The sequence below is a fragment of the Adiantum capillus-veneris genome, chromosome 28, assembly GCF_014529385.1.
Source record: "Adiantum capillus-veneris isolate H3 chromosome 28, ASM1452938v2, whole genome shotgun sequence".
Taxonomy (NCBI): Eukaryota; Viridiplantae; Streptophyta; class Polypodiopsida; order Polypodiales; family Pteridaceae; genus Adiantum; species Adiantum capillus-veneris.
In genome coordinates this window covers 82,674,505-82,700,826 of record NC_140958.1, presented here as the reverse complement: position 1 = coordinate 82,700,826, position 26,322 = coordinate 82,674,505, and positions in this window count along the sequence as shown.

Here is a 26,322-nt window from a genome sequence, read left to right as displayed (position 1 = left end):
TACAACAACAAGGACCTCAAACTCATGGGGTGTTTCCAGAGACAGGAGGAAGACAGGGGATGTTCAATAATCAAAGATGGCAAAGGAAACAACCGTATTCAGGGTGGAGACCATAGTTTAATCAAAGGGGACTTTTTTTGGAAATTTCAATTTGGGAGGAGGACCGAGATTTGGAGGATGACAGAATTCAAGACCCCCATGGGGGGGAAATTGGGATCAGTAGCAACGGTGGCAGAATTGGCAGCCACAACCACAAAGGATGAAATCAACCGGTTTGGAATTATCAAGGGGGGAATCAGCAAGAGGGCCAGTGCCGCAGTTGCCAGCAACACCAGCACAGTCAGCTGAAGCAAAAAAAGATCCTGGAAGCAGTTTGATAGTAGTAGAATCGTTTCAGGATCAAGGGGTGAATGAAATCGCTATGGATTGTCAGCCGGAATGTGATTGTTCTAAATGTTTGCAAGAGGAAGTAGATGTATTAGTGACAACAAGGTCCAAAGCAAGGTTGAAACCTCCACTGGATTGGGAGGAGCAGAAAGAGATTCGGGATGAAGTAGCTGAAGATTTGATGGAAAAGGATCAACAGCAGAGCAAGATTAAATCAAAGGTGATAGGAGTAAAAAGGGAGGAGAAGCAAAGAGAAAGGATGGATGATTTGTTTGAAGAGTTAACTAATTCCTCTATACATTTTACCTTGGATCAATTATTGTCATTAGTTCCAATTTTTAGAGATAGACTATATACAGTGATGAGGAGGACAAAGACTGTTCTGAGTATGAAGGAGGTGCAACAAACAGTTCAGAGTTGTTAGATCATCCCGGAGAATGTGGATTTTTCAGTACCAACACTGTTGTTGGAATTTAATAACCGCAAATTTTCCGATGTTCTATTGGATGGTGGATCAGGGGTCAACATACTTTCGGAATCGGAATTTCTAAGGATGCAAGATGCTAGGCTAAAACCAGCTCCATTTCAAGTGCGTATGGCTGATGAGAGCAGAGTTCAACCAGTGGGGATGTTAAGGAGGCAAGGAATTATTATTCATGGATTGCAGTTTATGGTAAACTTTGTGGTTATCAGGATGAAGGATTCAAAAAATACATATTCTATGTTGTTGCGGAGGCCATGGTTTTGCACGGCTAAGCTGGAACAGGATTGGGGAAAGAATGAAGTGACGCTTAAGAAAGGAAGGAGAGAAGTTTCATTGGGGCCAAAGAAGGAATTGTCAGAAGAGACAAAGACAATGTTGGCACAAGCAATTAACATGTCTGAAGGATTGGAGGATGATGAAGAAGCACATTTCCTAGCAGCAAATCCAACAATTGTTCCGGTATTTGAGGTAGATGTGGAGAGGATCATTGACAAATATGTAGAAAAAGAAAACAGTTTGGGAATTGATCAGTTGCAGGGAAATACAGATGGTGTGGAACAGGAAAATGTAGAAGAGAAGAAAATCCGAGGGAAAACTATGATTGAGGATTCAGAATTGGAGCCAAAGGAGGCCATTCAAAGAGCGTAAGCTGTCATAAAATCTAATATCTAATATCTAACCAACCCAAATGATTCTCTCATATTAAACTGATCACTTAATGCAGGAGTATAAACGGGAACAAGGGTTAAGATATAGACATGTGCTTATAGATCTATCTTAACATGGGGAAAATGGTAAAGGGGCCCAAATGAGAGATGGTCTATCAAAGAGAAAGGCTAACCAACGGAGAATAAGACCTTAGGGTTAGCTTCATTGAAGACCTCCAATAATGTGTGTAAAAGTCCTTTGACCTTAGGTAAGCTAGGGTTGACCTTGAGGCACAGGAACCCGACCCAGCTCGACTGACCCAGCTCGAGGTGCTTGTCCTTATTGTCATGCTTGATGACTAAGGTGCTTGAGGTGCTTGAGATGCTTGAGGTGCTTAATTATTGAGATGCTTGAGGTGCTTGACATGCTGGAGATGCTAGGGTTGCACTTAAGGTGAGAACCTAGCCCAAGCTTAAAGTGCTTAACGGCCAAGCTTGTGGTGGGAACTGGGCCTATGAATGAGGGGCTTGCGGTGTCAAAAAGTCAAATATTCAATCCCTACAAGGAGGGGGTGAGCCCTACATGAGGGGGGATGAGAGAGAACACCCACACACTCACACAAGGCATGCATGGTACAAAGAAAGCAAGAGGGACACTTGTCAAGTTCCTCCTCATGTTGCCCTGGTGTGCCTGAAGCCTATTGGTTGGCAACCCAAGGGGTCCAATAATAATTTAGGAGATTTAATTAATTAATTTAGCATTTATCTAGCCATATCTTTCAAAGGGGAAAGGGCGACACTTGTCTCAAGGCTACCCTTGTTGCTTGTAATGCCTCCTACTTGTGATTGGCTAGGCCTGGAGGGGTCCAATGAGCTTCAAGAATGAGCTACAAGGGGGGGTCGACCCAAGCAAGCTAGGGGGTTGCTTAGGGGGTATACTCACCCACAAACACTCACAAACACTCTCATTGTGTGCTATACAAAGTGCAAGAGCTCCCTCTCCTTCTCCAAGTAAGTAGAGGTTGAGAGTCTACACCAACACTCTTGAATATGGAGTGCAAATCCAACCAAGAGCCATGCTTCAATGCTTAAGCTTGCCATCTCCTTCTTCTTCATTACTATGCTATTATGTATGATAGCAACAAGAGTTATGATAAGTGAGGAACTAATTCTTTCTCCTACGAAATGTTTCTTCTTTCTCTTCCCTGCCCTCATTCCTTGCTAGCTCTCTCCACCTTCGAAGGTGTTTGAGGTCTTGGGACTGAGGCTTGGGATAGTTAAAGCTTTCTTCAAGTTTATGTTATGTTTGTGATGCATGAAGCTTTCCATCTTCATTGCATCACCTAGGTCACAAGGAACACAAAGATTGTATTGTAACAAGTCTATCTTAATGGGTGAAATCATAATACAAATGCCTATTGGAGGGGGGGACCGGCTCCACATAAATCCGGTCCTCAACTGCTGTCATGTTCTCTAAATTCTCTCTCTTGCAAAAGTATTGTTCATGCCAAGTTAACTAATTGCTATGATTATATTGCTATATTCAATTATGTTCACCCGCTATGCTCACAAAGTCATTTCTCAAAAGTAATCTCATTAATTTCCGCTACTCTCAAACTAGATAGGCCAATTCCATTATAGAAGCTCTGTATGATAAGATGATAAAGAAAGTTACTCGAGTAAAGGAGGATGATTTACAGGATCTAAATTTGGGAACAGAGGATCATCCAAAGATGGTAAGAGTCAGTGTTCATTTGGAAGAAGGCTTCAAGGAGGACTTGAAGGAATTACTGTTGGAGTATATTGATGTCTTTGCATGGGATTATTTTGATTTGAAAGGCATGGATCCTCAAGTGTATAAGCATCATATAAATTTGAAAATGGATGCTGTTCCAGTGATTCAGCAAAGATACAAGATGAATCCAAATTATTTATAGTGAGAGTGGATCAGGCGGAATGGTTGTCACCAATTGTAGTGGTACCCAAGAAGTCGGGGAAGTTAAGGGTTTGTGTGGATTACAAAAAATTGAATGCAGCAACAGTTGCAGATCCATTTCCATTGCCTTTTATTGATTTAGTTCTGGATGATGTAGCGGGACATGAGATGTACACTTTTCTTGAGGGATTTTCAAGGTACAATCAAATACCAATGGCTGAGGAGGATATTGAAAAAATTTCTTTTATCACAGAATGGGGAGCTTTTGCATATACAGTGATGAGCTTTGGATTGAAGAATGGACCACCATCATTTTTGAAGGCAGCTTTTAAAACTTTTGAGCCACATTTGACAGATTTTATGAGGATTTTTATGGATGATTTTTTAGTTTTTGGAGAAAAAGTCAGGCATCTGGAATATTTGAGGAAGTGTTTTGAAAGATGTAGGATGTTTCGGATGTCACTTAATCCCCAGAAGTGTGCAATAGCAGTACAGAAGGAAAAATTGTTGGGACATATTATCTCTCAAGAAGGAATGTCGATTGATGGGGACAAGATCAGTGCCATTCAGAAAGCTGTAGCTTTGGAAAATTTGAAGGCAGTGATGCGGTTTGTTGACAGATCAAATGGCATGGTAGGTATTTATGACATTTGGCAGATGTGAGCGCACCACTTAGTCATTTGACTAAGAAGGAAGTGGAATTTGTCTGGGGAGAAGCTCAAGAGAAGGCTTTTCAGATTATCAAAAAGATGTTGGTAGTTTCACCTATACTTCAACCACCAAATTGGGAATTGCCGTTTCATGTGTATGCTGATGCTTTCGATATGGCGGTAGGAGATGTTTTAATGCAAGAGAAGATGGTTCAGGCCGGTTTATTATGCTAGTAGAATGTTGAGAGCATCGGAGAAGAATTACACAGTTACGGAGAGGGAAGCTTTGGGAATATTTTTTTCTTTGGAAAAATTTTGACATTATCTGTTAGGGAACAAAGTGGTTTTTCATATGGATCATTAGGCTTTATTGTTTCTGGTAAAGAAGCCAAAACTGGAAGGCAGATTAGCAAGGTGGATGCTCATATTGCAAGAATTTGATTACAGAGTTGTTCATACTCCAGGAACTCAGCATGCAGTGGCGGATTACCTCAACAGATTGGAACATAAGGAGGTATTACCAGGAGTATTGGATAAATTGCTTGATGCGGATTTCTTCCGAGTGAAAGAACAGTTTTGATAATTGGTATGATCAGATGGTTCAGTTTCTGACAGATGGATTTACCTTCGACATTGTCTCCGGATCAGAGGAAGAAGTTTGCATTGAGGAGTAGACCATTTCTAATTATAGCTGGAGCATTATATAGAAGAGGAGCAGATCAGATTATAAGACGATGTGTTCCGAATGAAGAGTAGAAAGCAGTGTTGCAGGAGGCACATTGGGGATCAGCTGGAGGACATTTCTCAAGGGAAATTACAGGTCGGAAAATTTTATAAGCTGGACTTTGGTGGCCTTTGTTATTGAAGGATGCATATAGTTTTGCCAAGGAATGTGTTCAATGTCAGAAGATGGAGCAGCCTACACAAGGGGATAGGATGCAGTATCATCTAGTATTGCCATTAGAACCATTTTAGAAGTGGGGAATGGATTTTGTAGACCCAATAAAACCAAGGGCAAAGAGGACAGGTTCCAGATACATTCTTGTTGCAACAGATTATGCTACCAAATGGGTGGAAGCAGTGGCTTTGAGAGATAATAAAGCAGCAAGTGTAGCAAGGTTTCTATATAAAAACATTATGACAAGATTTGGATGTCCTATTGAGTTGGTGTCTGATAAGGGAACACATTTTTTGAATTCTGTGATTTAGGAGTTGACATCCAGACATATGATTTTGCATAAGAAATCTACCCCATATCATCCTCAAGAAAATGGGCAGGCAGAAAGCTCTAATAAAGTGTTGGTGAGAATTTTAAAGAAGATTGTGTCGGAAAACAAATCGGATTGGGATGACAAGTTGGATCCAGCACTATGGCTTTTAGGACAGCTTTTAAGGTGGCAACTGGAATGACACGTTTCAAATTGGTCTTTGGGATTGAAGCTGTGGTGCCAATGGAATATGTAATTCCAAGTTTGAGGTTGTCAGTTCAACATAAGTTAAGTCCTGAGGAATCAATTCCTTATAGATAGAAGAAACTGTTTAAATTGGAAGAGGATAGAATTCAGAGTGCCTATTTGGTGGTGGAAATTGGGCAGAAGAGGAGACAACCATGGATGTCTAGGCAGGTGAAATTCAAAAATTTTCAGAAAGGGGATTGGGTGATGTTATACAATTCTAAATTGGGACCACATCCAGGTAAGTTGAAGCTGAGATATTTAGGACCTTATCAGATTGAATCAGAATTGGATCAAGGAACATTTTTGTTGAAATATGTCTTTGGAACAAAGATTGTGAAACCAATGAATGGATTCAGATTGAAGAAATTTTATGGAAAAGTGCCTGAGGTTCCCAAGTGGATGGTCAATAGGGTTGAGGATATTGGCAGTTAATTGTTGACAGTTGGTGTGTTGGCAGTTGCAATGGAATGTTCAAAGGAAGAATTGCCAATTTGTTCTAGCAATTCAAAACTTGTCAAGGGATTTGGGATTTGGATTTCGGATTGCGGAATGGAAATCGGAAATCGGACTGTCGGATTTGAAGTCTCGAAAGAGGAAAGTTCGAGAAGTGGAATTGAGAAAAAGGGTACAACGATACTAATAAGTGGGGGTACTCATTTTAAGGCAAAAAATTTGCTTAGTGCTTATGTGACTCACTTAAGGAAGAATAATATTTTGGCGAATCCTGCATGGTGTGCCCGAATCGAGGAGAATTTTCATCATCATAAGAGTAAGGTGGTGAGAGGAGGTGAGGATCACATCCAAGTGTGTGAGGGTTGCAGTTTAGTGAGTGTTAAGTCGGGTGAGAAGGGCGACATGTTCTCAGAGAATATTAAGGGCAAGCTCATGGAGGGTATGCACGAGGATGCGACAGAAGCGATGCCGAATACCAGGTCCATGAAGACGGCGATGGAGGAGTTATTCAAAGCGCGGCAATAGGAAGAGCCAATCCAGGTGGAAAGCGATGAGGCCGAATCTATGAGTGATCAGGGCAGCATGGAGATGGCGGTGGCATCTTTTGACCCTAATGAAGCGAAAACCCAGGTATGGTTAAAGCGTATCGATCTTTATGAATTTGCATGTCTACCATGGGGTACATGGGCAAAAAATGAATTTGCCGAGCAACAACGGAATATGATAAAGGAAAGTGATGGAATGATTACAGCAGATGTGCGCTTGACACCAAAGTTGGTGTCCAAAGTCTTCAAGGTCTAATTGTGCCGGCTAAGACGAGGAAGCTGATTGATTCCCAAATGAAAGGGGAATTCGGAAATCCTGTAGGCACGAAGTCATACTACATGGTGAAGAATGCAGGTGGTAACAGAGCTTAAAATTTGTTTTGGTATTTGGAAAAAGTGTGTATCCTCTAGAAGACTGCCTACATGTCCAAGGAGGCTATGGCTCCTTTGTTTCAGGCAGAGAGAGGCATTAAAGTGGATTGGGCATCAGTTCTTTATGATCGGATGCAGTTAACTGGAAAAAGAGACCGACGTCGGACACCAGCAGTGGGCAGAGTAGCACCTTATTTGGATGCAATTTTCAAGTATGTTCTGAAGGTTCCAATAGTAGCAACAGGTTTGAAGACACCAGTGGTAGATGTGGCAAAAGATGAGGGAATAGCATATGGAAGTAAGAGAAGGAAATTGTTGTTGGGCTCTACAACAGTGGAAAAAGGTAAATCACCTTTCAAAGTGTCTTGGAAGGGTTTGGAAGAATCGGAATCAAAGCCGAACAGTTCCACAATGGAATCAGAATCAAAGAAATCGGAGTCCAAGGGCAAGAAGGTAACGCTGTTCATGAAAGGAATGGGTGGAGGTGTTGAGAAGACTGCTCTAGAAAGTTTCAAAGTAAAAGCGGGAAGCAGTGACAGTTATGAGCATAAGGGAATTTTTTTTGTGGAAGAGGTAGCTAACAGTTTGACTCAGCTGAATGAGTTTATGCAGAATCAAGATGCAGCTTTGAGGGTAATGGAAGCTGAGAAAATGGAGCATAAATGCAGTGATATCCCGGAGTGGGAAATGCAAAAAGTGCGGCTGCAATTGTTTAAGGAGAGATCAAATAAAGAAATACTGCAGGAGGAAGTTAGACGGATTACAAGAGAGGCTTTGGCGAGAAATGCGGAAGTTATGAGTGTAGTAGAGGATTTTACTAAGTGGACAGACGGACTAAAAGCTGCAGTGGATGACCAATTCAAAGAACTGGGAGATAAAGTGGCTGAGTTGACCACTGAGAATATTTTCCTGATTAATAGATTGACTCTGTTGATAGATATGGAGAAAGCTGCATTGCAGAACCAGGGAATGACAAGTATTTTGGTTGCAGATTCGGATGCGGATGTTCTGAAGCAGGAAGTGCTGGAGTATACACAAGAGATGTGGAATAAAGCTACAAGGCTTTGGAGGGAACACATGGAGGTGTCGACGGTCAGATTCTGGCAGGAAAAGAAAGTGTAAGGAGGGAGAATGAGGAATTGAAAGTGGAAAATGAGAAATTACTGGCAGAGTTGCAGGAGTTGAAGAAAAAAAGTAAGGAGATTGAAGTGAATGCAAGGGCAGTGAGAGTAAGTGGACAGTAGAGTTGAGTAGTGATATTTTGTGACCAGCACTTTCGCTCGTACTCCTTCAACTGGTATCAGAGCTCAGATCGAGGCTCAGGGCAGCACTTCAGGAGGCTAGAGTCACCAGCTCAGATTGGAGTAAAATTCGACAGGCGAAGACATTCTGAGGTCATCTCAGTCACCGTTCGGCTTCCACAAAGTTCTGCGCAGGCCATTTTTGACTATGTGGTCTCGACGGGTGTAGATCCGACTCTGCAAATTTGGGGTTTTCGGCCTACGACTGCATGTGCTGAGGATATCGACACTCCCAGAGTGTTGATTTGTGGCTGTCTACACATCGAAGGACGGCTCACAGTTCTTGGAGGCGTGTCACATACGACACGGGTGCATCTACACACATACTGTAGGCGACATCCACTAGTTCATCAGGTAGCTTGTGTTTGCTGCTTGATATTCCAGATTTCATCCTGACATTGCAGGTACTTCCACATGGGATGTATTGTCAGAGATGATGTATGTCTGTTGAGGGTTTGCTGGCTGTGAGTCACGCAGCAAACAACCGCCGCAGCGGTTACAACATACAATGGGAAATTTGTGGATGTATGACTTTGTGGGAAGTCTATGTACTGTCAGATTTATTGCAGCCTTTGTTGAGGGTCGAGTGAGGTTTTATTGAACTGGGGGATTCTCGAATGTTGAGATCCTTTCGGTGATACAGGTCTTGGAGCGATCCCTCGAGCACCCTTAGATAGGCAGCTAGGATGTATTGACTGTGAGTTAGACAGTTGGGATTGCATCTTTGCTTTACTGCCGTTGAGGCATTGTCGTAGTCTATGCTTACAGGGCAGTGACAGGGCAATCAGAGACAGTACAGGTGCAGGACAGGTTTACCCGCATCTTACAGTGTCAGAGAAACAGTGTTTTTTTGAGCTGTTTTTTGGTCTGTTTTTAGTACACCAGAGCCATTTTACAAAGGAGACTCTGCCAAAATTTCTACAGAATCTGAAGCTTTCTTGGTTAATTTGACAGGTTGATATTGGTTCAGAGGTCAGTTTACAGGGGAAACTCTACCGAATTTTTCCCAGAAAAGTAAACTACTGTGAAGCGTAGCTATGGCTGGATCACAGGACACTGCTCTTTACAATATCAAGAAGCTGGATGGAACCAATTTCCCATTGTGGAAGAAGCAGATTTGGCACGTGTTGGTACAAAAGAAGCAGATAAAACCTATAAAGCTCAAGGGGATAAAACCAGAAGATATGGAGGAAGATGAATGGAGCGAAATGGATGAATTGGCACTTTCTACCATTATGCTGACTTTGGCAGAAAGCGTTTACTTCAATGTAGCAGACGAGATGTCGGCTTATCAAGCATGGTTAAAGCTGAATGATCTTTATGAGAAGCAGAGTGCAGCTTCACAGGTATACTGGCTTAAGAAGCTTGTTGACTTGAAGATGAAAGAAGGGACACCTATGTCCAATCATCTGAATGAATTCAACACAATCTATAGTCAGTTGTCAGCTCAAGGTGTCAAGTTTGATGAACCTGTTAGAGCTATGTTCCTGTTGATCACATTGCCGGAAAGTTGGGACACTTTTCGCACAGCTTTGAGTAATTCTGCACCTCCAGATGGTTTGAACATAGCCGGTGTAGAAGGAAGTCTGCTTACTGAAGAAACCAATAGAAAGACAATGGACAAAGGCAAAGGAACAGCCTTAGTTGTCAGGGGAAGGACCAAAGAAAAGTACAAAGGTGGAAAGAGGAATCAGTCTCGTAGCAAGTCCCGCAGTGCTAAAGGCAAGAGTGACATAGAATGCTACCATTGTGGCAAGAAGGGTCACATGAAAAGAGACTGCAGAGAATGGAAAGCAGAAAAAGGCAAAGAGAAAGCTGAAGACCATGGTGAGAAGAACAAGTCCTCAGTGAAGATTCAAGAAATAAATGTGACAAACACTGTTGCAGAGGATGACAGTCTAGTGTCAGGAGACATCTACTTCTTGAAGAATACAATGGACTGAGCTCTTCTTACAGCATCTGATGGAAATGCACTGAGTGACTGGATTATAGACTCAGGGGCATCACTTCATGTGTCTCCAAACAAGGAGTGGTTTACCTCTTATGTGACCACTAAAGATCATGTTCGGCTAGGCAATGGGCAGACATGTGAGATCTTGGGTGTTGGAGATGTTCAATTGAAGTTTCAGAATGGATCTTCTTTCACACTGAAGAATGTGAGACATGTTCCCGCAATTACAAAGAGCTTGATCAGCACAGGTTTACTTGATGATGCTGGCTACGTCACCACTTTTGGACAGAACATGTGGAAGATATCCAAGGGTTCTATGACAGTAGCACATGGAGTAAATTCTGGAGGACTTTACATGATTTATGTATCAAATGTCTCTAAAAATGTAATCAATGTAACCGAGCAGCCGAACGTTTCTTTGTGGCATAGCCGGTTAGGACATATGTCCAAGAAGGGAATGGAAATCTTGTCTCATTCTGGTTATTTTCCTGGCTTTTCATTTAATGATTTTGAATTCTGTGAACATTGTCTGTATGGTAAGCAAACACAGCAGCCACATAAGCATAGAAGCAGTAGAAGAGATACACAGTTGGCACTTGTTCATAGTGATTTGTGTGGACCTATGCCTAACCTATCTCTAGGGGGAGCTTCTTACTTTATGACATTTATAGATGATTACTCGAGGAAAGTATGGGTTTACTTTCTCAAGCACAAGGATGAAGCGTTTAGTGTTTTCAACACGTTTGTGACACTTGTGGAGAATCAGAGTGGCAACAAGCTTAAATGCTTACGCACTGACAATGGTGGAGAGTATGTTTCAAAGGCCTTTCAAGACTTTTGTGAGTCAAAAGGTATAAAACATGAACTTATTGCTCCTTACAATCCTCCTCAAAATGGTGTTGCTGAGAGGATGAATAGGACCATACAAGAGAAGGTCAGAAGTATGTTGTCTAATGCACAGCTGCCAAATGGGTTTTGGGCTGAAGCTGTATCAACAGCTGTTCATCTTGTAAATAGATCTCCTAGCAAGGTTTTGCAGAAGGATTCAGTGCCAGAGATGGTATGGTCAGGCAAAATGCCCTCATACAAGCATCTCAGAGTCTTTGGTTGTGAGGCATATACTCACGTTCCAAAGGAATTTAGGAACAAACTTGAGCCAAAGAGTAGAAAGTGCATCTTTCTAGGCTATGGTAATTCTGGTGAGATGGGGTACAGACTTTGGGACCCCGAATCCAGAAAGGTTGTCCGCAGCAATGATGTTCACTTTAATGAATCCAAATATCATTCTAAACCAGAGAGGGTTGAGGAGATTAGAAGAGTTGTCTTCCAAGAAGATGGACCTGCACGTGCAAGACAAAATGTCAGGGCTCAAGAGGAGCAAGGACATGATAGAGTGGAACCACAGGTTGTGGCTGAGCCTGAGCCACCTATTGTGCGTAGATCTGGACGTGTCATGTGACCTCCTGATAGGTTTGTTCCATCTATGAACTATGTCATGTTGACTGATTGCAATGGGCCTTCATGTTACAAGGAAGCAGTGCAAATGAAGGACTCCAGGAATTGGCAATTGGCCATGCAGTCAGAGATGACAGCTCTGCATAAAAACGAGACATGGAAGCTAGTTAAATTACCACAGGGCAAAAAGGCTCTACCCTGTAAATGGGTTTACAGGTATAAGATCACCGCTCATGATAGTCAGCCAAAGTACAAAGCAAGGCTTGTTGCCAAGGGCTTTAACCAAGAACAAGGCATTGACTTTGATGAAGTCTTCTCTCTGGTGGTCAAGATGACTACGTTGAGATACTTTCTTGCATTGGTTGCCATATTAGATTTGGTGTTGCACCAAATGGACGTCAAGACAGCGTTCTTGCATGGTGATTTAGATGTGGAAATTTACATGCAGAATCCAGAAGGGTTTGTTGAGAAAGGCAAGGAAGATTGGGTATGCCAGTTGTTAAAGAGTCTTTATGGCTTAAAACAATCACCGAGGGCATGGTACCATAAATTCCACAAGTTTATACTTTCTCAAGGCTACAAACGTAGTGAGTTCGATCACTGTCTATATAAAAAGAAGGCTAAGGATGGTAGTTGGCTGATCCTTATTTTGTATGTGGATGACATGTTGATTGCTGGCAAGCACTTGGAAGAAATTTCAGCTTTGAAGTCAAAGATGGAAAAATCGTTTGACATGAAAGACATGGGTGAGGGAAGTCATATACTTGGTATGTGCATTGAGAGAGACAGATCAAAGAATTTGATTTGGTTATCTCAAACAAAGTATATTGACAAGGTTTTTCAACGTTTCAATATGGAGAAGGGAAAGGCACTGAGTGTTCCATTGCCACCATATGTGAAACTTAGCAAACAAGATTGTCCTGTGTCTGAGGAAGAACAGGCTGAAATGGATAAGATTCCATATGCGTCTGCAGTGGGTAGTTTGATGTATGCAATGATTGCTACTCGCCCAGACATTGCATTTGCAATGGGAGTAGTAAGTCGATACATGTCAAACCCAGGCAAGAAACATTGGGAGGCAGTGAAAGGAATATTGAGATACCTGAAAGCTACAAAGAGTATGCGTATATGCTATGGGAGTCAGGAGCTAAGTGTAAAGGGTTTTACAGACTCAGATTATGTAGGTGACTTAGACAACCGAAGGTCTACGTCAGGGTATGTATTTACATTGGTTGGTGGAGCAGTATCATGGCATGCAAAGATTGTGTTACTCAGTCTACTACAGAGGCTGAATATGTTGCAGCATCAGAGGCATGCAAAGAATCAATTTGGCTTAATCGACTAGTAACAGATTTGGGAATCAAAGAAGAGATGCCTGTGTTATATTGTGATAGTCAAAGTGCTATACAATTGGCTCGCAATTCAGTTTATCACTCAAAGACAAAGCATGTGGATGTGAAGTATCATTTCACCAGGGAAATGCTCGAGGATAAGCAACTTCAGCTTATCAAAGTTCACACCATAGAAAATCCTGCTGATCTACTTACAAAAGGACTTCCCTCAGAGAGCTTTCCGTATTTTCGCAAGCAGTTTGGTGTAGGGTAGTACATCACTTCTCTACATATCTTGTATATTAGCTTGTATAGTAGCTTCTCTCACACTTAAAGTACCACATTGGACTTTAAGTGGGAGGTTGTTGGGGTATAAAGCCCAATGTGGTCGCCCAGGTAAGTGGGCGGGCCGCCCGGTATGTACAAATATTCTTTTGTAAAAACCTAATAAGAACTCACTATGCTCTACACATTACAGTAGAGCGAGTTCACCATATCATCGTGCTCTTCTTCTCGCACTCTCTCTCGCGTCGCACATCCGCTCGTACTCCTTCAGGTGAGACCAAGTTGAGTAGAGTGCGCCATATATAGCTCCAACACCCCCACTCAAACAAAGACCCTCTAGCTTTGGATGAAAAAACCCATGGGGAGTTCAAGGGAAAAAACCAAGCCCTTATACAATGTGAAAATATGAAGCAATGATGATGATATGAAAGTGAATTGTGTATCTATGTACAAATATATAAGTGACTCAGAGATCACAGTGTGCAAGTGTAGATTGTGCATAGTGCATGGTACCTATAGGATTACAATGTCATATATACAAAGGTATCACAATAGCAGAGAAGCTAATCTAAAACGAGTGGGGTTGAAGCAACTCCAAGGTCCGAGCGCAAGAGGATGAAACATGACTCGTTGAGGCCTTTGGTAACAATGTTTGCAATTATCTGGTCCCTTGGACCATTTTCAATCATTATGGTGTCTTTGTATACTTCATACCTTGCACAATGATAGTGGACAGCAATGTGCTTTGACTTATTATGTTGAACATAGTCTTTTGCAAGACTAATAGCACTCTGGTTGTCACACTGCAAGGGTGTGCTAGAAAGAGGAGAGTGACCAATATCAATGAGCATTTGTCGAAGCTAGATTAGCTCACGAGCTGCAAGTAATGCCGCAACATATTCTGACTCAGTCGTAGAAACTGCAACACATCGTTGTTTCTTGCTGGTCCAAGAAACAAGACAACCATTTATAAAGAAGAAATTTCCACTAGTAGATCGCATAGATAAATGTGATCTTTCCTAGCCTACATCTATGTAACCCAAAAGAGAAAGAGATTGCATAGAATCCGATGTCAGTTGTCATTAATAGAACAAATCAAAATCTATAGTGCCTTTTAAGTATTTCAATAGATGCTTTGCTACATACCAAATCTTAAGAGATGGATGTGCAAGATGTTGTCCAAGATAATTAGCAATAAACAAAATATCAGGGTGAGTGTTCATGCCAACAAATTAAGACATCCAATGTCGTTAACACTAGGTTGGTAACCTAACAGGACATAAAAGTGTCCTTTCAGGGTTTTGAAAAAAATCTCGAAAACCATAGTAGATCATGAGGTTATAGTTCAAGGCCTACTATACATGGAAAAATAAGAAACTTGTAAAATTTCTCATCTTTTGGTCACACCAAGCCTCCAAAGTTGATGGACCAGTACATTTTCATCAAAATAGTCATTTCTTACGTTTTGTTGCATAAATTTAAGATTATGGATTTTTGTAGGACTCGAGATAAATTCCCTAGTTAACTTCAATGGGTTGGTGATCAGAATATATGATTTCTTCTCACTCACTAATTTTTGTTTTGCCAAAAGAAATAGGTACAAAAAAGTTGAAAATTTACCATTCTGCAAACCTATCATCAAAGTTTCTATAGCCACGCTCAATACAAATAATTTATGCATGTTTTCTTAGTTCCCTATTGTCCTTTAGGTTCATAAGGAGCCATGGAGCATGTCAAAAGAATAATACATCTCTTACCAAGGGGAATCTTGGGGACAAAGATGAAGTGCTAAATATAGCAAACATGAAAAAAACTGGGTTCAACATTATGAGTTGTAGAATCCCATAGAAACTATTCAATTTCTAGCCAAATTTGATCCTTATGACTAGATATGGTTACTACCTACAAAATGCATGTAGTTGTCACAAGAAACTAACAATATTGAAAAAGCTATACTTGATATACTAGAATGTTTCGTTTTCTTCTATAATTGAAAAAATCAACCATCGTTGTCTACTATGCAAAATAGGGTATTAGGTGCCCCAAAACTCAAGGAATATTAGATTTATGTCACAATATGCGACATAGAAAATCAAAACTGCATTTGGATATCATGAAAGCCACCAAAAAAATCATAGAAGAGCTAAAATTGGCTAAAAAACAGGATTTGACAATTTTTGTAATTTGGTCATAACTTACAACTTTAACATTTATTTCTCCCTAGAAGCATCAAGACATGTTGAGGACTACTAAAGATAGTTCTCTAGCATTATAGACCTCACAAACATGAATTCTAGAGTGGTATAGTTGTAAAAAGTTGAAAAAAGCCAAAAACAAGACCCGTTTTTTCACACAATTTAGGTTGTGAGATGTTGTGCAAGGACAAGGTTAAAGATGGAATTGATATTCGAAAAAAATGTCGAGTTTTTTTCAGCTCATGAGACAACTTTCTAGACATATAGCACCTCAAAATCCATTTCTCTTCGGAGCCTTCTGATGGCTGCTTTTGGCTGTTTGTTTCTTTGCCTTGGTTGCTCTCATCCTCCCTGTTGCCATCAGAATCGTTGGAGTCCGATTGAATAGACAACAAGGTGATGCTTCCTTCTCTCTTTTGCTACTGTAGAGGACTGGCCATGCTGATTTGAAGCTCTAGCTTCTTCTGTGTGGACCTCACCTTGAGCTTGTGAAGTTCCAGCTTCTGTTGTTGTACCTTTGAGTCATTGGCCAACCGGCCCCGCTGGATATGCAATCCTTGCCGTTTGTTTTGTTCTTGCCATGGTAGCACCTAGTAGGGAAAATGACAAAATGAGCGCCTTCAACCTTTAAATAGGTTTTTTTGAGATTTGGGCCCTTTCACACTATGCGGCCAATTGAATGAAACTCAAATAAACCAATTGAATTTAACAAGTAACCTGGATCATGCGGACGGCTGACGCGACGCCCAAACGCTGCCTTTTCGATACTTAGTTGCACGCCTGCAAGGAGTCTTTTGACCGTTGAAGGGGCTTGATGCTTTAGGATCCTATCAAATATTTGCATAAATGCATGCAATGTACAAAAGTGAACATTGTTGAGGGAGAAGGGAATTATGGGGTTCCACCTAGGATCTTTGCTATCCCTATTGGGCACCTCTAGCATATCACATGAAAGAACCGAAGTTTGCCACTCCCTATTTATATGGTCATCATTATCTTCGTCGTGACCTTCCACTTGAGTTGCTCGACTTGTCTTGTGCTGTTTCACACAGAATGGGCAGGGAAGTAAAGAATTTGCACCTTGTTTGCATCCAAGCATGCACTTTATGGTCTTTAGATCACCACCTAAATGCCATTCAACATCAAACTCCCCACGTCCTAGAACCATGAGCTTCTCACCGTTTATTTGAGCTTTAATGACCTCTGTGACCCATGGGATTCTACTGAAAATCCATGCAAGGACTTCATGTGTCTCTTTCGGAACTTCAATTGCACCAAGCCACCATATATCCTTCTCTGATTGCACACTAAAAGAGGGCTTTTCCGCTTCACTCGAACTGCAAGATTGCTTTCCATAAGCTAGGGCTTCATTCATAAGCGTGATGCTCATTCTCTCCAACTTTCTCCCTTTGAAAATTACACACTCATCCAACTTCAACACGAACACAAGCTTGCCTTCAAGAACTGCCAAAAATATAAAGCCTCAGAATGCATGTCATGACACATCATAGAGCATGTAGGCAACCCTAAACTAACTTGCATCACTCAAATCGTAGAAAACAGCCATGGACTGCTGCAATCGTATCAAGTCCACAAAGATATTGTTGAATTTGGTGTAAACAAACCCTTCGGTCCACAACACGCTGTTAGAAACAGCACCGCTTCCCTTCCCGTGGCCCTTCCTTCAGTGTGATTTTCTACGGAGCGGCTGAAGAGGCATCGTGTCTTCAATATACAAGTAGTCCCCTAATCGGTGAACAACATCTTCATTTGACACCCTCTTGGCAATCTCCACTCTCTAAGGAAGTGGGAATAGGTTTTTCGTGACTCCTCGACTTCTTAATGCATCTTTTAACACTTGATGTATTGCTTGATAGCCCTTCGTACTAATCCCAATGGAATCACAAATATCCTGAACTCTCTTAGTGATTGCGTCTTTCAAGTGTTTTGTCTCTGGAGCATCAAGCATCCCAATAAAGTCCTCTTTGTTGAAACAAGAACGAAGTAAAGAAGCCCTAGCTGACGCATTCTAGCAGCTGCACATTTCTTGGACGAAGTTCCTATTACCCAAAACAACAATGATGAGCGGTATTAGACTTAAACAACGTGAGGGACAGACATCTTACCTCATAGCTGTCACCCTTCATTTTCTTGCACCACCACGTGGTGCAAGGGTCTGAATTTTGAACAACTCTCGTTTCCTTACCCTACCTCCCATGGTAGTACTCTTCATGTGTGAAAGAGTATCCTCAAGCTTTTTAATTACATTTTCCTTGGTTGTGATGGTGCTCTTTGCCTCCTCAAGCGCACTAGTAGCTGTTTGCATCTGATCTTGAAGATTGTGAAAACTCCCATTCAGCAAATGCAAATGATGCAAGTAGATCTCGAACCGCGCAATCTCGTGTCAATTGAGTCTCTTGCAGTAGCCCAACAAACCTTGCTCTCCATTTCCAACGTATTGCAACAGTGATGGAATGTTTGTAAAAGGCGGATGGACATTGAGAGAAGGATCCTTTGGGTACAAGCATCCGTCTGTCCAGAGATCCACATTCTTCTCCCCTTGAGCGTGGCGTTCGTTGGCTGAAGGTAATGTACCCAATCATGTTTTCTTTGTCGGAACATACTCTTGAGGTAGGCGTAGGAAAAGCCCTGGAGACCTACCGCGTGAAAAGCTTTCTGGGACATTGGTCATGTCGTCAAGAGGCATTGTAGGATGGAGAGATGGAGCTTGAAGGATGGAGAGATAGAGCTTGTAGGATGGAGAGATGGAGCTTGAAGGATGGAGAGATGGGTGTGTAGGTGCAGCAGCATGCGCAGGTGCAGGTGCAAGGGGGATGGGTGTAGGAGAGGAGCTTAGATTAGGAGGGAAAGTTTTCAATTTTGGGAGGAATTTTCTAAAATTTTTGGAGGGAGTAAAAAAATGCTGAATTATGAGTAATTTAACTTAAAAATATTTTTTTAATATGTATATATGTTGGGGGTAATTTTTAGGGGAAAATAGAGTTTTTTTGAAAGTTTTTGAAAAAAGTCATTTTTTTGACCTCTTTGACCCACGGATTTGATTAGGTGGCATGGGAGAGTTAAGAGGCCACTTACAAGTTGGCCAAAAAGCTAAAGAGAGAAGACCCCCTACCCCCCTACTTTTCAAATGGTTTACCCCCCCCCCCCCCCCCCCCCCCACCATTTTAGGAGTCAAAGGTGGAGGAGACCCTACCAAAATAGCCCCATTCAAAGCCTTTGTCCCCCTTAATCTTGGCAAGCTTCCTTGAAATTAGGGATTCTTACAAGGCCCATGGAAAGTCCATATTTTTCCTAATGATTGAGAGAGAGTTCAAACAAATTACTGTTTTGAGGAGCAGTGGCTATAGTTTGTCCATCCTTCTCAATTTGGCATTTGGTATGATCAAATCCAACAAAGAGACCTAGATCAACAAGTCTAGAAATTGAAAGAAAACTACATTGAAGATCTAGTACTAATACTCCTCGCAAAATTCAAGTGGAAGAAGATAAGGTACCATGTGGGATGTGTGTCTAACCTCACTATCCTATCTTATTGCAGTTTTAACGAGAACCACGATTAAATTGTCAATCCATGGGACGAAGCTGGCTCAACTAGTGCATAAGGCTACAAGAGGTTGTCAATCTCTCAAAAAACACTAACAACTTGCATCTAACTCAAGCTACACTCAAGTGGTTGAAATCACCAAAAGCCAATCGCTCATCGGCAAACAAATCACATTCGTTACAGCATCAAATGATATCCAAATGTCACGAAACTTCTAGAACATATTTATAAGACCTAAGCACACATGCTTATGGTATCAAACTTCACTTTAGGTCAAGTGCCAAAATCGTGATTATTAACAGCAGTGGATTTTTGACCTAGTCGTTTTCGACCTAGAATGCATCTAAACGCTAGCAATGCTGCCCCAATACCCCGCCTATGCTTAGTTTCTTATTTTGAAGTGTAAATTCCTACTTATCATGAAATTAGGCCATGGGTCGACGACGCAAAAAGCTACGAAATACTGTGATGTGTTTACGTCAATGCGTAGAGCTCTTACCTGCGGTTGCAATGCAACAAACACGACTGCAATGTGACAATTGGGGAGGGAGTAAGAAGCGCAAGAAGGAGAGAAGTGAGCGCCGTTAGCTCATGTTGTGTATTTCATTATCCAAAACTTAACATTAACTTAGCTTTTATACCTTAGCCAAGGTTTTTGGTGGTCAAAACTAATTATCTAGAAGCTCTAACTAAAGATAGGTAATGACAGGTTGATACAATCTGGAAGCTTGTAGCCCCGGCTCATCAATTACAAGGTTTATCCGAAAAATAAGAGTTACAATATTTGCGATTTATCAAAATAATAAGAGTTTTGACAATGAGAGCTCCAAAAAATGGTATGCTTTGATGTCCGTGTTAGCTTGCTGCTAACATCCCCCCCTCCTTGCCTGTGTCGTCTCTTGACACAACTTTATGGGCTAAAGTAGTCTTTGGGTTGACGGATAACGAGGCGATCTTTAAGTGCATTTGGTGCCTTTTGGTATCTGATCTTTCTCTCTTTATCTGGCATTTTCAAGAACTGTATGGTGACTTTGTTTTTTAGCTCCACTGCTGAGTAGCCTACAAAGCGTGATGTCAGGTTGCTGATCACTGACCCAAATATTTTCATTTGCCAAGCGAAGAACCCTATGTAGAATGCTTCCTCAAATGCCAACATATTGTGAGATGATAAAAACATGCATCTAGCATAGAATCCATAGAGGACTTCTTCGGAAGGTTGCCCACTAAGATCATAGCACAACCCTTTGTTGCCCTCGAGGAATGACATCCACGGGTGCTACTTGCTTTGGATCATGGAAGACTTCGATGCAAGTGAGCAGCATTTGGTAGATTTTGTATAACATTGCACATGATAAATTTGGTAGACTTTTAAAGAAGGACATGGCATCCGTTAGGGTTTTCACCATGTACTCTTCCGTCGGTGGTCCCTTTTCTGGAGCAGGCAATCTTGGGTAATTCAGCCAAGTTGACCGCTTCTTTAGTAGTGCCTTGTGTGCTTCCCAAGTCCTTACTTGTGGTATAGGACAGAAAGTTGGATCCTTTTGTAAGGCTGTAGGTGCTCTTGTGAACAAAATCAAGTACCTTGGATTCTTGTTTAACCATCTCAGCCTCCACTTTGGGTGGTCTTGATCTGCATCCTTAATTTGCATGTCATTGTAAAGCCTTTCTTTCACTTGTAACAAGTCCACTTTAATCAGAGGATAGGGTAGGGATTGCTGGTGCCATTGTACATTGATTTGATTGGGAGTGAGTTGTGTGACATTGACGGAATGAAGTACTCTCAGCTCCCAATCCATTGTTGCCTTCCATTGCTTATGTACCTCTTGTGTAATTTTTTCCTTCAGTGCATCTTCCTCAACCTTTGAGAGTTGGCTCATTGGCACTGTGTCTGCTTCGGTAATGTATCTTGAAACTTCTCCTTACCACTTAGCTCTTTAGTTGGCTATGTCTCCATCTCAGCAAATGAAACTGAGGGGATTTATATATGAGGTTGCTCTAAAGTTCCTGCCTCTTCTTGTGTTTCCGGTCGTCCCTCTCTCAATAGCTGGTTGACTCTTTTGAGTTCAACTATTTCCTTCAGCATCTCGTCTTCTCTTTGGACCCGCATTAAATCTAGGTCTTTACTCTGAGACTGCTCCAATTTTAGCTCCATCTCGAGGTCTTTATTCTTCTTCTCTAATGCCTTGTAGACCTTGTGTGTTCCTTTGATCGAGGCCACGACTAGATTCTCTTGTATTTGTTGCAAGAATAATGCCTGATCATTTATTTTTTGTTCTGAGTACTGTAGGGAAGCATTTGCCACATCTAACTGTACCTGAATTTTCTGAACTCAGGGGATTGTAGTTAGAAGTTCATTTGTAACTTCTGTCAGTTGCTCATCTTTTGATTTGCATGCATCTGAATTTTGTAAGCAGCTCACCAAGCTCCTCCATTTATTTCTACTGCTTATCCCTTGCAAGCTGATGTTGTTCAGCTTCTGCTTTCAACTCCTCCACTTGCCTTTGTAGATCGGTGATGACATTGAGTCGGTCGTCTAACTCCCCTTGGAGTGCATCAATCACCATCTCTAATTCTTTGGCCCTTGTGCTACGGCCAAGTGCTACTGAGAGAATTCATTCAGTCATGTCCTGCATTTGCTTAGCATACTCATTGACTTGTAGGATGACTTAGTCCTTTGATTGCTAGTCTTTCTTTTGTGCCAACTGACTTGATGTTTCTATAGATTCTTATGTATCCTTTGGCGGCGTCATGGTGGTTGGTTGTTGTTGCCCTTGTGGCTATGGCTAATCCTTTTCAGTTTTGCCATCCTGAGGCTTCATGGATGCCTCGGCCTTCTCTTGCTGTGTTGAGGTAGAGGGTGTTTCCTCAACCTCTTGTTCTATTGGATGCTCAAACTTCCTGTCGTCCTCTGATGGTGGTGGACTGGCTGCCCTTTCTGGCTCTTTGTCGTGCTCTATTTGCTGCTCTTGAGTAGATTCAGCTTCCTGGTGTGCTAATTCCACTTCTTCTTGTTGTTCAGGCTCTACTTCTTTTGTTGGCTCAGTTGGCTGTGGTTCTAATTGCTGGTGATGTTGGTGGGTTCGGCATGGGGTGATCATGCTCCTATCATGCTATTCAGAAACAAGAGAAGAGATGCGAGGAGATACATCACCTTGAGCATGTTGTGCTTCTCCTTGTGGAGTGGCTTCCTCTGCTTACATTTGTTGTTCTACCACCTCTTTAGCTTTCCTGGCCACTTCTTGTGCTTCCCTCATCTTCAAGGGTTCTACTTCTTGATACATTTGTTCCAGGGATTCCATGGGATCTTTAGCCTGCTTCTTGGTGTGATGCTTGATTCTAGGTACTTTAAGCTCAATAGGCACCCACTTTTTTGGGTCCTTTCCTTGTGCTTGGCGGCTACGTTGGTAAGAGTGTTTTTCTCGTTCAAACTTAGCTTGATTTTTTACAGGTTCCTCCTGGTATGCTGCCATGGATTTTCTCTTCATCTCTTCTATCCGTGCTCTCCTTTCCTCTTTATCCGAGCTTTCACTACTGTGCCATTCTGGCAAGCTCTCAGCAGACTCTTCATCCAACTTGTATGATCTCTTGGCAGATCTTGTATCTTGAGGAGAAGGTTGTGCTGACACTATCCAAGTGTTTTGATCTGGGACAGGTGGCAAGTTATCGGCCATGCCGATGGCATGGTAAGCAATCCCGTTAAAACCTCTGGTGCACCCAGATATGTGATTTTTCCTTCTTTCTTTGTCCCTTTCAATGTGGACAAAACATATTGTGTGTGGTCAACTGGTTGCCTGGTCGTTGATTTGAGGACTTGCGTAAAGGTTGTGTCAACCACATGATTGGGCGTTGTATACCTTGGCAGCCTCTTAGCAAGGAAGTGGAAGTGCTGGTGGTACAACCTTGCGGGCTCTTCCACCTGTTTGTGAATGAGGTCTGCAAATGTGGCCACGGCGGTTTCTTTGCTGAAAGTTTCGTCCATCTTCTTATCTCTTGTCCTCATTGTCATTCCTTCCGTTGACAGTCTGAGTGCTTCTGCCACTATCTCCTTGGTGATCACCACTTCAACTTTATTCCCTTGAGGGTCAGAGATCTGAGAAGTTCCATCTTCTTTGATCGTGGATAAAAATCCTATGATATTTTGGCTCATTTGGCTGCATAGGATGAAAACGGTACCAGATTTTGGCTTTAGGTTTTTGAAATAGTAGATATAAAGGAAATTTGAGATTTGAGCTCCAAATTTGTTCAAACTTGGCTAGTGGGCTTAGCACATCATGTACTTTGAATGTATGATGGCAGAATAGCAAAATTCCCCCATTTTGGCATGAAAGTAAATAATCACGATTATTAATTTTTCTACCAAAATCAGCATTTTTTGGCACAACTTGTTGGTTCTAAGCATTGTATAGACCTTGTGTATGGGATATGAGGTGATTTGGATCAAGAAATGTGGTCCATAACTCAAAAATTGGCTTGAAAAGACTTCTTTGCGTTTTTTGATAATTTTCCAAGTTATATGTGATCATTTTAGCTCATACTTGAATTTTGGCATGTATTAGGTGTGTACAAATGATATGTGAGGTGATGATGCTACTTTCAAGCCAAATAAGTACAAAAGTAAATAATCACAATTATAGTCACATTTTTCTTGCAAAACTTAAAAATTTTGACCTAAACACATTCTATAAACCTTAAATAAGTCCTAAATTGAATTTGGTAGATTTTGGCCTTGTTGGCATCACTTTGTGCTTTGTCGACTCTGAAATCACCGATTTCTGTGACTACATTGCCTGTTGAGTTGGTAAGTCACTTTTGAGGCTTTGAACTTCTCCGCAACATAGTCCTCAAGCAACTCATCCAATTCTAGCTCATGTGGAGTCAGTTTGACCTCGTATGTCGAATTTGATGCTTTGTAGCCTTCGTGCCGTTTTCTTCTTTTTGAGGGCTTTGATTAATTGATTTTACGAAACCAATCATATACATTGTATATAAACCTTGTAGGCAAGTTGTCTATGGAGTCAGGACCGAATTCTGACATCTTCCAAAAACATAGCTTTTCTACTTGGGACCCCCTTGACCCTTGACGAATGGTCAACTGATTATATAGAAGGGTTCTATTATGTTAGGGCATGCTACAGTTCAAATCCCATTTGATTTGGTTGAGTTGACATGCCGCTATGGTCAGTTTTTGGTCGTAGGTCTTTGTGCACTGCTCGGATTCTAGGGTTTTCTCTAGGGGTTTAGACTGGCTACCGGCCATACAAAATGGATCATTGATGAGTAAAGAACTTACCCCTCATGTCTCGTGTGAGACGGCGCTGAAAACAAGTGACTGTAGACTCCGAAAAAGATGCGTGAAAGAGGTGAAAAGCTCTCTCTCCAAAGGTAACAAGTGGAAATGAGGTGGTTTTAGCCTACTTGGGATATCTATACCCACACTTCCCAAACCATTTTTCCCAGATTCCCTCGTTAGTTCTACTAGGCCATGTATGTTAAACTCAAAAATTTCCCCGATCAGATTCCTGTAGCTCATTCTGCAAGAATTCTACAAAAGTAGGTATGGCCGCCTAATTTAGGCTTCCTGCTTCCATCTTCCAATTTCAATTAAATTTTTTTTTTCTTGTCCGTCTTGTCTTTTTGATCACCATCGTGTCTTCAATTTTTCCATCTGAGCTCCCTTGCTATTTATTATTAATTTTTGACATGTGTATTGAGAAAAATCAAAGAAAATAACAAAATGCGCTAAAAATCAAAGTGAAAATCCAATGATTAATAAAATCCATTGAAAAACATAGCTTTATTGTTTTTATTGGATTTCTCCATTTTTAAGTATGAATATCGAGAAAAATGATGAAAAATAACAAAAGAGGATTGTTTCTTGATGATTTTTTGATAGTATATACACTATTTGCACTCATTGGGAAGATTTTATAAGTGAATTTTTTCCTGTTGATGAATTATAAGGGCATTAGTAGGTAAGTTTGCAAAAAATCACACGTTAACATCAAACTTTTTTCCTCCCTCTTCAAACATTTCCCTTAATTACTTAGTACTCTTCCACCCCTCCTAGATGGCGTACTCCGGGACAATTGCTTGCATGGGTTGAAAAATCGTGTCTATGCATAGACGTGGTTGGCTCTACCATGCTTTGAAGATCAATGCAGTTCAAACCATTACGTTGTGCAAGAGGTGGGTCTTGAGTGATTAACTCAAGGGTTTTTGATGTTGAGGCTTGCTGTTGTTGTCTTCCAAAGAGCAAGTCCTGTAGCTTGTGAGCTCTTTGCTTGATCGTACCATCAGGATGCTTCAACATGCTGATTGCCTGAGATGTTGGTATCAACAATGGTTATTGTTGAGATTTTTCTCACCATTGGTAGCTTGGTTTGCTTGGTGCAGAATGGTGTGGTGGAGTCTTCTGAGACTTAACTCTCCATTGCTTGATTGGTTTTACGGTTTGTGGAGAAGATAAGTTCTCTTTTTTCTTCCAAATCCATTTCATGTTAGGTTCTTGCTCGGAGAAGCTTGTCTCTATGTTTTGAGCTTTGGAACCACCTTTGGTATTGTTGATGATGTTTTGAGCACCCAGATTTGAATCGGCTTATACTTAAGCTGTGATTTAGGTACCGAAATTTTCTTGACTCCTTGCATGCTACGTGTAGCATTTGCTTGTCAAGAGGATAGAGAAGATTGATTACTTTGTGGTTTGCTTTGCTGATAATTTCCTTTTCATTACTCCTTTCTTGGTGCAATTGGAACAATGAGTTGTCCGTCTTTAGGTGATAGCTTGAGCTGATTTGTATCCCAATCTGATATTGCTTTGTATGTCTGTATCCAGGGAATTCCAAGTATCATCATCTCATTCATGAGTTCATATGGTAAGCATACAAACTGATGAGGACATGAACATCCATGTACTATCACGTTCAAGTTGACTACTCCCAATGTTGGTGTTGGGTTCTTGTTGCATGCTTTGATAGTCGCCATTCCTGTTGTCAATGCTTGACTTGTTGGTTTCTTGTATGTGCAATAACTGATTGCATTTACTCAAGCTTCTGTATCAACCAATGCGTTTGTGCTATGATTGTTGAGATGTACTTTGATGCGCACGTCTATTCCATCTAACCATTCATCATCTATTGATACAGCATCTTTTGACAATTCCCATTGCTGGTTCTCTATTTCCAGAGTGTTGATGGAAATTGATATATGCTGATTCTTGAGAGAAGCTTTCGGTTTGAGTACCCAAAGCCGAGGTTTGTCTTGGGCTTCATCAATAACTTGCTATCGTTTAATCCTCCTTTGCTTGGTTGC